Below are 14,361 nucleotides of genomic sequence, written 5' to 3'. Positions count from 1 at the left end.
GTCGTAGCAAACAACATGCTCTAACACAGTCATGCACTCGATTGAGGCAGCCACAGGACAGAACCAAAACAAAATCCTTTCTTTAACTGAAGGCTTGTGGGCGTAAAAACGCAGGAATTTCATTGCTCAACCTGGTCCGCTGAAGTAGTTTCAGAAAATTATTCAGAAGTGGGAGGACGCACATTTGTGATTGTATGATTGCTAGGTCTGGCTCTCGAAAGAGGAATAAATCTTACGATGGAAGACAGGAGGAATTAAATGTTCTCCTCCACTAGTGAGAGAAAACTTGGAATTATGCCGGCAGAATTCGGTGCGTGACGCGCTGAAGTGTCGGAACATCGATGCTATCGATGACCTCCTGAATGGCTGTTTTCAGTTCAGGAATGGTTTTGGGGTTATTGCTGTACACACTGAGAATATGGCGTCCATTCGTGGCCCATGGCAGTGGCCTTTGGGTACCGCAAAACGGGAATACGGTCTCCAGAGTGCTCCTCCAAAAACATCACTCTCGGGCTTCGAGGGGGCTGAGCACCGTCTTGCATGAATCACATCTTGTCTAAATCAGGGTTTCTTTGGTAATGGGGATGAAATCATCTTCCAAAAGCGTCACGTACTGTTCGGTAGTCACCGTGCCACTAAGGAATATCGCATCGTAATCGGTGACTGGACACTGCACACCACACAATCACCCACTGACGGTGAACAGACTTCTCGATCGCGAAATGCGGTTTATCAGTCCCCCAAATGCGGCAATTTTGCCTTTTGACAAGTCCATCCAAGTGAAAGTGGCCTTGATCGCTAAACCAACCCATATTCACATCCAAGTCCCGTTCGTCAATTCTGTGGGCAATAGTGTTGGCGAAACACAATCGCGGTTCCGTGGCCCCATGGGATAGTGGCTAATTGGTTTGACTTCTGTATGGGAAGAGATGCAGGTCATCAACGACAATTTGTCGCAATGGCTCCCGTTTGATTCCCACCTGTTGTGCAGCTCGTCTGATCGCTTTCCTGGGGCTGGTTTGAAACACAACGCATGTTTTCTCGAAGTTTTCAGGCGTTTTCACCCTTTTTGGACGTCCGACATTGCCAACACTCATCACGAACACTACCCGTTCTCTGAAACTTGGGAGTCAAATTCTTGACTGTTAGCACACTTGAACCGGTTGTCTTCAGCTTGAACTCCGTTTCAAACTTCCTTTGAGCCGCAGCTGGGCTGTTATTGCTCACTTGGTAGGCCTTCACAAGAGCTGTACCACAATACTGTCACGTGGCCGACAACAACAAGGTGCGTGCGCCTGCGCATTCTAATTCCGTTCACTCTCAGCGGCCGACCGTGCAGTTTACATGTCGTGACGCAAACCGTTCAGAAGTTACGACGATTTTATTTCATGTAGTTCAGTTATTGTCACCCAGTATCGACTACCCTGCAAATGTCAGCTACTGAAAAGACATAGGCACAAGATTCAGCATAACAGCGGATATCGTGAATAATGTCCGACACAGCAGCTCAAGGCCAATTTGCACTTCGCGAGTCAGACTGCGGCGCTGCAGCACTCCCAGACCAGCCAAGCCCCAGGCGCCAGCACACGTGAGTCATCCAAAGGGCCGCGATGTGCCGATGCCAGCGTATGCAGGTGTGTGCCTGGTTAGTCACCCGTCTTGAGTGTTTACTGCGCGTGACGGTAAGCACTCTTCTCGAGCTCAAGAGGGACCCGCGAGTAAACAGCAGTCAGCGAGCGCCGGCTCTTCCTCCTCCTACGTTCAGCGGGGAAAGGCGCACTTGTCTTTCATTAGGGCCGTCCAGTGCGTGTTTCAGCGAAAAGGGGAATCATTTTGGCTGAAATATGAGAACCAACTACTGCAATGTTTTATCTTGCTGTGGCCGACCGATGTGGCCGAGCGGTTCTAGGTGCTTCAGTCTGGAACCGCGCGACCGCTACGGTCGCAGTTTCGAATCCTGCCTCGGGCATGGATGTGTGTGATGTCCTTCGATTTGTTAGGTTTAAGTAGTTCTAAGTTCTAGGGGACCGATGACCTAAGATGTTAAGTCCCATAGTGCTCAGAGCCATTTTAATCAAATCTTGCTATGGACCAAAATACAAAGAATGCAGTGGCCTTTGACCGTTGTACATGGACACGGCGACGAGGGCACACGAGATTAGGGCTTCAGTTAGAAAATAGCTAGATCGACATCAAAAGTATGCATACCATTCTGAGATGCACGACAGGACGTACTTCCCGTATTTATTTCCGTTACAATCGGCAAAGAGCGGGAAAACTACTATTTAATAACCTCTGTTCACTCTGAAATGAAATGATCGTACGGCATTGCTGCCGGGTGACCCCATTCGGGTGAGTTCGACCTTTTTAGGTGACGCCACATCGGCGACTTGCGAATCAGTGATGATGACAATGATGATGAATTACACACAACACCCAGTCCCCTGCCGGGAATCGAACCCGGCCTCCCTACGTAGTAGGCGGTAGCGCTACGGAGGCGGACTGTTCGCTCTGTAATGTAATATTACCTTCCCTGTTCCTCAGCAAGCGATAGGTGGGTGGATGCAGTATGTTCCTAGACTCTCACGTGATTTCGTCTCATGTAAGACGGCTTTCGCGCAACAGTTGACGTCTACCTCCAGGCGTGTGCATGTTGCTGAGTACCTCCGTGACGCATTCTCGTTTGTCAAGCAAACTCACGAGAATTCACGCTGTACATATCCAGTATCAGTTGTCATTCGTGTTTGTCGCATATACCCAAGTAATTTTCTACAGTGGGTGGCACATCTGTCTCGTAAGCAGTCTCCTTTGTACACTGGTTGCATTTTCAACCAAAACCAGTCATCCGATTTATACAGGGTGTTACAAAAAGGTACGGCCAAACTTTCAGGAAACATTCCTCACACACAAAAAAAGAAAATATGTTATGTGGACATGTGTCCGGAAACGGTTACTTTCCATGTTAGAGCTCATTTTATTACTTCTCTTCAAATGACATTAATCATGGAATGGAAACACACAGCAACAGAACGTACCAGCGTGACTTCAAGCACTTTGTTACATGAAATGTTCAAAATGTCCTCCGTTAGCGAGGATACATGCATCCACCCTCCGTCGCATGGAATCCCTGATGCGCTGATGCAGCCCTGGAGAATGGCGTATTCTATCACAGCCGTCCACAATACGAGCACGAAGAGTCTATACATTTGGTACCGGGGTTGCGTAGACAAGAGCTTTCAAATGCCCCCATAAATGAAAGGCAAGAGGGTTGAGGTCAGGAGAGCGTGGAGGCCACGGAATTGGTCCGCCTCTACCAATCCATCGGTCACCGAATCTGTTGTTGAGAAGCGTACGAACACTTCGACTGAAATGTGCAGGAGCTCCATCGTGCATGAACCACATGTTGTGTCGTACTTGTAAAGGCACATGTTCTAGCTGCACAGGTAGAGTATCCCGTATGAAATCATGATAACGTGCTTCATTGAGCGTAGGTGGGAGAACATGGGGCCCAGTCAAGACATCACCAACAATGCCTGCCCGAACGTTCACAGAAAATCTGTGTTGATGACGTGATTGCACATTACCTTCCTTCAATTGGGCCAACTGGTTCAAAATGGTTCAAATTGCTCTGAGCACTATCGGACTTAACAGCTGTGGTCATCAGTCCCCTAGAACGTCTTAAACCTAACTAACCTAAGGACATCACACACATCCATGCCCGAGGCAGGATTCGAACCTGCGACCGTAGCAGTCGCGCGGTTCCGCACTGCGCGCCTAGAACCGCGAGACCACCGCCGCCGGCTGTGCCAACTGGCGGTGAATCGAGGGAGTACAGTACATGCTGAGGGAACTAAAATGAGCTCGAACACGGAAAGTAAGCGTTTCCGGAGACATGTCCACATAACATCTTTTCTTTCTTTGTGTGTGAGGAATGTTTGCTGAAAGTTTGGCCGTACCTTTTTGTAACACCCTGTATACGGCTGACGTTACGTCATCTTTTCATTTCACATCTCCACAACTTTTGACAACTCGGTATTATTTTGTGAATAAAAACAGTCTAGCTCTCTTAACATTGTGACCATCTACCTAATAGCCGGTACGCCCACCTTCGGCACGGATAACAGCGGCGACGCGTCGTGGAATGAAAACAATGAGGCCTTGTTAGGTGGCTGGAGGGAGTTGACACAACACCTCAACACACAAGTCACCTAAGTCCCGTAATGTCGGGGAGGAGGGCCATGAGCAACCGGCCGGCCATACTACGTCACTACCCCCTCTGTACTCCAGTGCTGGCACTGCACGCGATGAAAGGTAACGTTCTGCAGGCAGTAGTGGGGCACAGAGGGGATACTGTTACATTATGAGGATGTTTTCGTGGTTAGGGTGTGGCCCCTTTATTGCGCTTAAGAAACCGCTAAATGTGGGAGGATACGAAAAACCCTTCTATCGGATTGCCACAGGTTACATCGTGATTCTTCACATGTTTCCATCATCCACTGTCAGATTATGGGGCGCCACACTTTACAGCACTTGAAGCGTCGCTCGGCACTCTCCAAAGAAGTTCGTGGCCTACGAGGAACCGCTCGCCCACTGCAGCCCATTCTTTTCAACCCCTTACGCACAGTGAGTGTGCTAGCTGCGTTGCTGGTGGTACTTTAGAACTCAATAGCGATTCCTTCCGCTGATGTAACGCGATTTTGTACAACCAATCTGCCACTGCTCGACAGTCCCTGGCTGTCAGTAAATGAGGACTGCTCTCTAATTCCCCATACTTTACATACATTGAGCCGCCAAAGAATCTGGTATAGGCATGAGTATTCAGATGCAGTGTTATGTAAGCAGGCAGAATACGGCGCTGCAGTCAGCAACGCCTATAGGCCTGTAAGACGACAAGTGTCTGGCGCAGTTGTTAGATCGGTTACTGCTGCTACAATGGTAGGTTATCAAGATTTAAGTGAGTTTCAGGGAGATGCTATGGTCTGCCCACGAGCGACGGGACACAGCATCTCCGTAGTAGCGATGCAGTGGGAACTTCGACATACGACCATTTCACAGGTGTAGCGATAATATCAGGAATCCGGTAAAACATCAAAAATCCGATATCGCTGCAACCTTTCCGAAGGGTTGTTGCAGATTTCAATACTGGGCCATCAACAACTGTCAGCGTGCGAACCATTGATTAGGGTTTTCCGATCCGAAGGTCCACTCGTGTACCCTTGATTACCATACACCTCACATGGGTCTGTCAACACCGACATTGGGCTGTTGATGACTGGAAACATGTTGCCTGGTCGGACGAGTGTCGTTTTAAATTGTATCGAGCGAATGGACGTGTGCGGGTATGGAGACAACCTCATAAATCCATCGACCCTGCATGTCAGCAGGAGACAGATGGAGCTGGTGGAGACGATGTAATTGTGTGGTCCATGTGCAATTGGAGTAATATGGGACCCCTGATACGACTCTGATAATGATACGTATGGTAGCATCCTGTGTGATCACGTGCATCCATTCATGTCCATTGTGCATTCAGACGGACTTGGGCAATTCTAGCAGGACAGTGCGACACCCCACATGTCCAGGCTCCAGGTGGACTCTTCTAAGTTTAAACCCTTCCACTGGCCACCTAACTCCCCATGTATGAACATCATTTATCATATCTGGGATGACTTGCAACGTGCTGTTTAGAAGTGGTCTACACCTCCTCGTACTCTAACCGATTTATGGACAGCCCTGCTGGATTCATGGTGTTAGTTCCCTCCAGCACAACTTCAGACATTAGCTGAGTCCATGTCACGTTGTGTTGCGGCACTTCTGTGTGCTCGTGTAGGCCCTCCACGATATTAGGCAGATGCATCGGTTTCTTTAGTCTTCATTGTAGTATAAAACTGATTCTCTAACATGAAACTAGGCAACGGCCTTGCCGCAGTGGATACACCGGTTCCCGTGAGATCACCGAAGTTAAGCGCTGTCGGGTGTGGCCGGCACTTGGATGGGTGACCATCCAGCCGCCACGCGCTGTTGCCATTTTTCGGGGTGCATTCAGCCTCGTGATGTCAATTGAGGAGCTACTCGACCGAATAGTAGCGGCTCCGGTCAAAGAAAACCATCATAACGTCCGGGAGAGCGGTGTGCTGACCACACGCCCCTCCTATCCGCATCCTCAACTGAGGATGACTCGACGGTCGGATGGTACCGATGGGCCACTTGTGGCCTGAAGATGGAGTGCTCTCTCTCTCTCTCTCTCTCCCTCTAACATGAAACTGAATTTTAAGGCTTGTCACTTCCCTTCACTGCCTTAGCACGTAACAGTTAGTGGCAGATGTGAGACAGAACGCAAACAGTAGATATGAGGCTTGTGATTTGTCCAGCAACAATACGAAGGGAAAAAGCTATCACGAGCACACAAATTGCGTCCTAAACCTGATTCTGTCCACGAATCATAGCAATATTGTAATTTACAGATCTCTGTGATAGTGTGCACACGTAATGAGATTTGACTTGAAGGTTAACGAATCTGCATGTACGGTTCTGAAGTGATTCTTCTATCGGATACTTGAAAAATGACAGCAGTAAACATCTCGATGTGTATTTAGGGGCCTGGTAGGGAGTGGGTGGCGCATGAGTGGTAGGTGGGGCACCAGAATGTTTTCATTGAGGGGCGAAGTGGATGACTTTCAAAAGCGTATGAGGACACAGTGGACAGAGTTCGTGTTGCAGTCAGAGGAAGCAGACGTTTCGTGGTGATGTCACTTACATTGCTGCTTTAAGAACTTCACAAATAATTCAGTATGAAGATAATATCACAAGCAGAACATTCCTCCATATGGGATAATCAAATCGATTTCTTACCCTACTACAATTTCGTGACAGTGAGGTCAACTACTAGATTATATTATCTGTTTGCAGTAACAGGTTGTCTGACGCATTTGCGTACAGGGCTAGTCAGTAAAGCATATTCAGTATCAAGTGATAATAACTGAGGGTGACCTGAAATAGAGTAGAAGAAGAACTGACTGCACTGAACAATCAGTGCGCAAAAGGAAAACTGCATAAAAGAAAATCAAAAAACGCAGAACACGCGAGGAAACTCGCTGCGTTGACAGCGCTATAAAATGTGAAAAAGCAATGTACTTTAAAATGCAGATCAACAATATTATGAAAAATGAAATAGAAGTCAGGGTAAATTGGGTACAAAGCTAGGGACCACATTCAGAGAGAAACAAGTTGTTATCAGGACTTACGATTCCAAGCTACAGTAAACGTAACTGGAATGAAGATACACACAGGCAATAAAAAAGGCAGGTGCAATACCACTACAGACTCGTACATGGAATTCTGTACCTTAATTAAAAATATGACTATCGCGTGTGTAGAATAGATGGGAGAAGAATGTCAAAGCTTATTGCTTAGCTGTAACTACGTTATGAATGCACCACAACGTTGTCATGGAGCATTTTATGGAAATCACAGAACACGTAAATAAAAAAATTGTTCAAATGGCTGTAAGGACTGTGTGACTTAACATCTGAGGTCATCAGTCCCCTAGACTTAGAACTACTTAAACCTAAAAAACCTAAGGACATCACACACATCCATGCCCGAGGCAAGATTCGAACCTGCAACCGTAGCATCAGCGCAGTTCCGGACTGAAGCGCCTAGAACCGCTCGGTCACAGCAGCCAGCTAACCCGTAAATACGGTCTGATGAACCATGTACGCAGATATCTCTATGAACACAGAAATCTGACTGAGCAAAACAGTGTTTTTAATGTGGTGAATTCGAGGTTTGCTTCTCAAGATGCATATCAGGACGAGAATTCCTGACAGTTGTATGCAGGACTATGGCTCGAAGTTAGGCGTTGAAGCGATTTATTTATTGTTCGTGTTGGTGTGATTGAAGAAGCGTTCCGACATGTTTGCGGAGCTGGCTCAGCGCATGCTCAGTGGAACAAAGAAGGGCTACCATGTTCCTCACTTACAGTCGTTCCTGACAGAGAAGACTACTCTGCCGTCTGCGATTTTGCTCCGTATTTGTACGATCTGAAGAGCATTGCACGAACGCGTGTCCTGATGCAGTACGATGCAATTATTTAAAAATGAAATCGGGAGAACCATCTTCGAATTTTTGAAACTGTCTGAAAGCGTAAGTACGAAGGGTTTCAATTGTCGGATGAAGTTGCTGGTAGTCGAGTGTACATGGTGTCAGTCGTAGAAACGCTAGGTTCCCAAGTTGGTGGAGCAGCTAACTGCCAATGTAAGGGGCTGCTGTACACGAGAATGGCCGCGGTACGACTCCGGCGTTTATCACTGAAACTTTCTCGAGATAATATTCCGCCACTGCAATAAGTATGGGAAACTTACGCTGCACCTTGTTCAACTACGACGCAAGAAGAAGCAACATGTTAGCTACCGAGTCTGGCCAAATGTGGGCAAGTGTTACCTTCCAACTTGAAAACTTTGTAACATATTATGTGGCTGCATACACACACACACACACACACACACACACACACACACACACACACACTTCAATTTTTAACCAATGGGTAAGGAATGATACACAGTTTATTGTACATTAATCTAGATTTAAGGCTTCTAAGCAGAGGATTTGTGTGAGCATGTGTTTTAGGTTAGGTTACAAAGTAATGCTCTGTGCAGTTAGTTTGTTTCCGATTTTTGCGTATTTAAGGATGAGTGGGTGAATGATGTATGGAAGGCACACATTAAAAAAAGACATCATTCTGAAACTGCTGTATGTTTCGGTGAAGAGTTTCGATCTTGGACCATAATCAGATGGTGCAACGGGATCAACCACATAGCATCAACAATGATAGAGAACGAAACAGGTGTACCTTGCCACGGTGACAGCACTGTCATTTTGGTGGCCAATAGAGAGGCGGGAAGCGGCACTGACTTACGTGCACTTCACTACTCTGACGTGTGCACCGGTGTCAACCACCCGCGCATTTCCACCTTTGAACTTGACATTACTTGCAGAAGACGAATATTTAGCGTCGAAATGCATATGTGATGTTCAGTGTCACGTTTACATGTTATGCGTCAATCTTCTAACCGGTTTCCTAGTGTCGTTGGGTCTGACATGAGTGTCTTATGTAAATTAGCTCAGTAAAGTGAGATTTTGAGTGCTTTCGTAGTATCGTAGTGGCAGCTGCTCCAGAAGAGATGTCTAAAAATATTATCCACCCGAGACGGTTTTATTATTCCCTTCAGATCATGGATATTTATGGGAAAAACTTCGATGTGATCAATGGCTGAACGTAATTGTAATCAAACATTTTCGTCACTTGGAATGACCAGAAATATCACGAATTCATAAAGACACAATCCTGTCCCTATATTCTGAGTCAGCGATTGTTTTGCCACCAGCGAAAGATTGTAGAAAGAGCGTTTTTCAGTGATTAGAAAGTGAGTGTAACACTAAACAAACAAAAAAGGTCTATTTTTAAAGCGCGCTTCTGAAAACAAAAAGGTCGCAGGATTGAATCCTGGCCAAACCACAAATTTTTCAGTCTGCCTTTTATCTTAGCCTCCAGCTCTCAATTACGTGAATATTCGCCAGAAACGACACATGGGTCAAATTCCTCTTTAAACTGTAGGTCCTCTTTCCCCTGTCGGAACACGCAAGTCATCTGGACCTGCTCCAGGCCACTGAGACACACGACATTATCTTTATATTAACCTGCTAAGAAGGGTAATACAGTTACTTCCAGCTGGTTCAGTTTTGCTAATCCAGATAATATAGTAACTTGTGTTTTTCTTGTTTCGTGAAGAAAGATATAGTGTGATTCTCCTCTAAATACAGTACTAGCCACTAAAATTGCTACACCAAGAAGAAATGCAGATGATAAACGGGTATTCATCTGACAAATATATTATACTAGAACTGACATGTGATGACATTTTCACGCAATTTCGGTGCATAGCTCCTCAGAAATCAGTACCCAGAACAACCACCTCTGGTCGTAATGACGCCCTTGATACGCCTGGGCAATGAGTCAAACGTTGTAGGTGTCGCTATCGGCGTCAAACTTGTGTGAATGCCCTGAAAAGCTAATCATTTGCATATCACAGCATCTTCTTCCTGTCGGTTAAATTTCGCGTCTGTAGCACGTCATCTTCGTGGTGTAGCAATTCCAATAGCCAGTAGTGTACATACGGGGAAGGCATCCAGATCAGCACAATACCTTTTTCCTTTCATTCCACACTAAACCGCTTAGTGCAAATAATGTACGGTTTAATAACCAGATTAACAGCCTTTATCACGCATCACAATTAAACGACCTGATTAAAAACTTGGATTCTTTCGCATCTTAGTCTCACATCGCAGCTTGCCTTTTGTTGTAGCCAGGATTTTGCCAAAGGGGCCCGATTCGTCAAAAAGGAGCATACACAAACTCATTTTTCAGTTATTCTGAAAAAAAAACATTTATTTATTTTTATATTTTATGTACATAATTCGATTTCGGGTGGCCTTCATAAATGTAGTGTTTGCTCTAAAAAATTAAGCAAGAACAACTTCCCTTGCAATGCCTTGGTATTTATTTATTCCAATCACCTCTCTCTGTCCATTCCCTCCTGCCACCTCCCTCTGTACGTCTCCTTTGCCACCACACCCGGTTCATCTCCACCCTTTTAGTTTCTGTGTCCCCTCCCCTTTCTTGATCTGCCTCCTCCTCCCCCACGTCAGTGCATGTCCCCTCCTCCCCCTGTCTCTGTCCATCTCCTACTCTTTCCCTCCTCTATCCATCTTCTCCCCTGCCCTCTCTCTATCTCTATTCTATGTCTGTCCATCTCGTCCTCCTCCTGTCTGTGGTCTCCTCCGCGTTGTCTATCCATGTCTTCATCCTCCCATCACTCTCTGTGTTATTACACTCACCCAAACAGAAAATTGGTCGTTCTGACCCCTACAGTATTTCTTTTCAGACGGTAACTAGTAAGTGCACCAGATTGGATCTAAATCGCTCCAGCGGTTTAGGATTAGCTTTGCTCACATACGGATGTGTCTGCTTTTTCATACCCACCCTCACACCTTTGATAGATGGGTGGTTCTTTAGTCCTATATTTGCAACTCATTTAGCAGGCAGTTGGGTTGGGTTGTTTAGGGGAGGAGACCAGACAGCGAGGTCATCCGTCTCATCTGATTAGGGAAGGACAGGGAAGGAAGTAGGCCGTGCCCTTTCAAGGGAACCATCCCGTTATTTGCCTCGGCCGATTTAGGGAAATCACGGAAAACCTAAGTCAGGATGGCCGAACGCGGGATTGAACCGTCGTCCTCCCGAATGCGAGTCCAGTGTGCTAGCCACTGCGCCACCTCGCTCGGTTAGCAGGCAGTATCCACATAATGTATTACTTCTTTGCTACTTACACTTTTCGTAACAGACTTCACGTACGGTGGGCACATATACCACTGGATGTACCTGCAAAATTATATCAGTGTAAAGCACACAGTATAGGAGATACTACGTCATAAACATTCAGTTGCGTGAAAATAACACTGTAGGGCGAAATTCGCTAGAGATAGAGGTGAAGCTCTGAACAAACACGCGTGAAACACGGTAAATATGTGTGATATTTGAGATGTGCCACTGCGTGCAAAGCCAAGGGTAAAAAGCCCATCCTAAGCCCTGAACGATTCAAGTCAAATTTGGTACAAATTTTAGTTACGATCTGGAAAGAATTACTGTTGTGGTAAGAACAACAAGCCTCCTACTGGAGTGAGAGTGAAAACGTGGACAGGGGAAGGGGGACGAGGAGAGGCAGTGAGGGGAAGGAGGAGACAGGTACAGACAAGAAGAAGAGGAGTAGGAGGAAGAGGAAGAGGGGATGGACATAGTGGAGGGAGAAGTGGACAGACAAATGGGTGTGGAGGAGACGGACAAAGAAAGGAAAGAGTCGAAGATGGGCAGGAGAGAGGTAGAGAGATGGGCGAGGAGGAGATGGGAGAAGAGGAGATGAACAGACAGAGGAGAAGGAGGAGGAAATGAACGGACAAAGGGATAACGAGGACACCTGCAGAGAGAGGGGGGACGAGGAGATGGATATGGAAAGATAAAGTGAAAAGATGCACAGCAAGAGGAGGAGGAGGAGATGGGCAGAGAGAGTGAGGAGGAGGAGATGACAAGAGGTAGGGGAGGAGGAGAATGAGAATGAAATGCAGAGGAGGAGATGGAGAGAGGGGGAGAGAGCGGATGGAGAGAGGGGGCAATAGCAGACTAAGAGAGAGAGAGGGAGTAGGAGATGGAGAGGGGCAGGAGCAGATGAAGGGTGGAGGAGTTGGACAGAGAGGGGGGGTGGTGGAGGTAGACAAGTGGAACGAGGCGACGGACTAATAGAAGACTGGAATAAATACATGGGCAATGCCAGGTATTCAGCTAGTTTATTTGTAAAACGAAATGGAATACATAAATTCTATGAGCTACAGTTTTGGGATTTTAACATTTATGTGTTTCATGTATTTCAACTAGACTTCTAGTGTATACAGACTCATAAATGAGTTTGTATTTATCCGTGATAATAGGATTATAGAGTCTTTAATGCTGAAAACTAATCGATGATGTAAATCAGACCGCTGTATCATTAATAAGTATAGGCATGGAACTGGGAAATACGCGAAACTTTTGCACAGCTATGGCCAGAAGGTAAAAGTTAACGAACCTACGGACACATCGGGTAGCGGGAGTCGGCAATGTTTAAATTAAGCAAACAGTTCTGGTTTACGATATCTCTCGCAGGTGAGGAAGCAGGGAGTGACGGGTAGTGTAAACAAGTGTCCACGTTTTCACTGTCACTCCAGTAGGAGGCTTGTTGTTCTTACCACAACAGTAATCAGGCCCAACACAGAACACTGACGTAATATGGGTACCACATACGTTGCAGTTACAAAACCGTCTAGCAACCTGTGTGTGGTGCCCGAAGCAGGCTAGGAAAACCTGACGTAACTGTTGAGGAACGCTCCACTCGTCCCCTCCAGAGGAGCTACTTCAGAAGCGTAGGAAAGGACTGCGAATGAGGCAGTCTGGAGGCTGCAGGAAGGCAGGCAGCGTCTGGAACCGGAGATTAAGTTGCAGGGAAACCACGACGACCATCTGGTGACGAATATCGGTGTGTGGGGAGCAGGTGGGCTGCCTGTGTCGCCCGCCTGGCTGCAGGCTGCAGTCTGAGGCGCTCTGCACGGTGTCCACGAGTGGCAGTCGTGGGAATAGCCCTCCCCAGGAGGAAACCCAGGAGCCGCTACGTCTGCAAGGACGGAGCGGCCGAGTGCCCGAGCTGCAGATTCGGGAGCTGGTGTCTGTGCTGATGTACGTGCGACCCCACTGTCGCCTAGGTCAGCAGAGGTACTGTGTGCTCTTCGCCGGAATAATGTCAGTGACAAACTTTCCTGTGTATCCCTGCGCGCCCCGTCCCGATTCATCCCTCTCTACCAGACTACACTGATGAGCCAAAACATTATGACTACTTGCATAATAGCTACTTTGTCCGTCTTTGGAACGAAATGCATCACCGATACTGCGTGCCAGGGATCCGACAGTTTGTCGGTGGGTTGGCGGAGGAATGCGGCATTAACTGCCAACCCACAGGCGTAAATAACGGGCCGCTCGTTCACGTACGCGGCCGATAGCGACCTAGATAGTTCCATAGGCATCAGGAAGATTTGTTCGCCGAGATGTATATGCTCCTCAAACCACTGTTCACGGTTCTGGCTCCGAGACGCGGATGACTGTACTACTGAAAGATGGCGTCACCGACGGGGAAGACATCAAGCGTGAAGGGAGGCAGGTGCTTCGCAGCTGTCAGCGAGTCTTCGATTCCTACCACAGGTCCCATGAAGAATGTCTCCCACTGCACAATACTGCTCCTAGAAGCCTCCGTCCGTGGCGCGCGCCACGTTTCGAGTTAACGTGCACCTCGATGGAGACAACCATCGAAGTAGTGTAGCAAAAATGTAATTCACCCGTAGAGCCGACGCGTTTCCATTGATCGTCAGTCGAATCCCGATTGTGCCTTACACACTCTATCGTAACTGAGGATGTCGTTGGGTCAACATGTGAACACGTAGGGTGGTCTGTTGTGGAGCTCCATGTTCAACGATGTACGATGAGCACTGTGCTCCGGAACAGTTCAGTTTCCCGTGCATCAGCATTGTGGTCTTTCGGCAGAGATGCCACACATCACCACCTACCCTACTTCATATAGCAAAAAACCCTCCAAACCCCACGTTCTGTGGAGAGCCGCGGACGTCCAACCATTTAGCGCCTACTGGTAGTTTCACTGTCCTTGCTATTTTCGTAGATGTTAACGACCGTAACCCTAATCCCACTCGACTGTCTTCGCATTTTCG

At 47.2% G+C, this 14,361-nt stretch overlaps 1 pseudogene; it reads left to right on the top strand.

Moving 5' to 3' along the window:
* Nucleotides 1-5,910: 5,910 nt before the first annotated feature.
* LOC126177852 (5S ribosomal RNA) lies at nt 5,911-6,027 on the top strand (annotated as a pseudogene).
* The last annotated feature ends 8,334 nt before the right edge of the window (nt 6,028-14,361 follow it).

Source organism: Schistocerca cancellata, chromosome 3, assembly GCF_023864275.1.
Source record: "Schistocerca cancellata isolate TAMUIC-IGC-003103 chromosome 3, iqSchCanc2.1, whole genome shotgun sequence".
Taxonomy (NCBI): domain Eukaryota; kingdom Metazoa; phylum Arthropoda; class Insecta; order Orthoptera; family Acrididae; genus Schistocerca; species Schistocerca cancellata.
The sequence above is the reverse complement of the archived record's forward strand: the minus strand, read 5'-3'. Positions and strand labels throughout refer to the sequence as shown.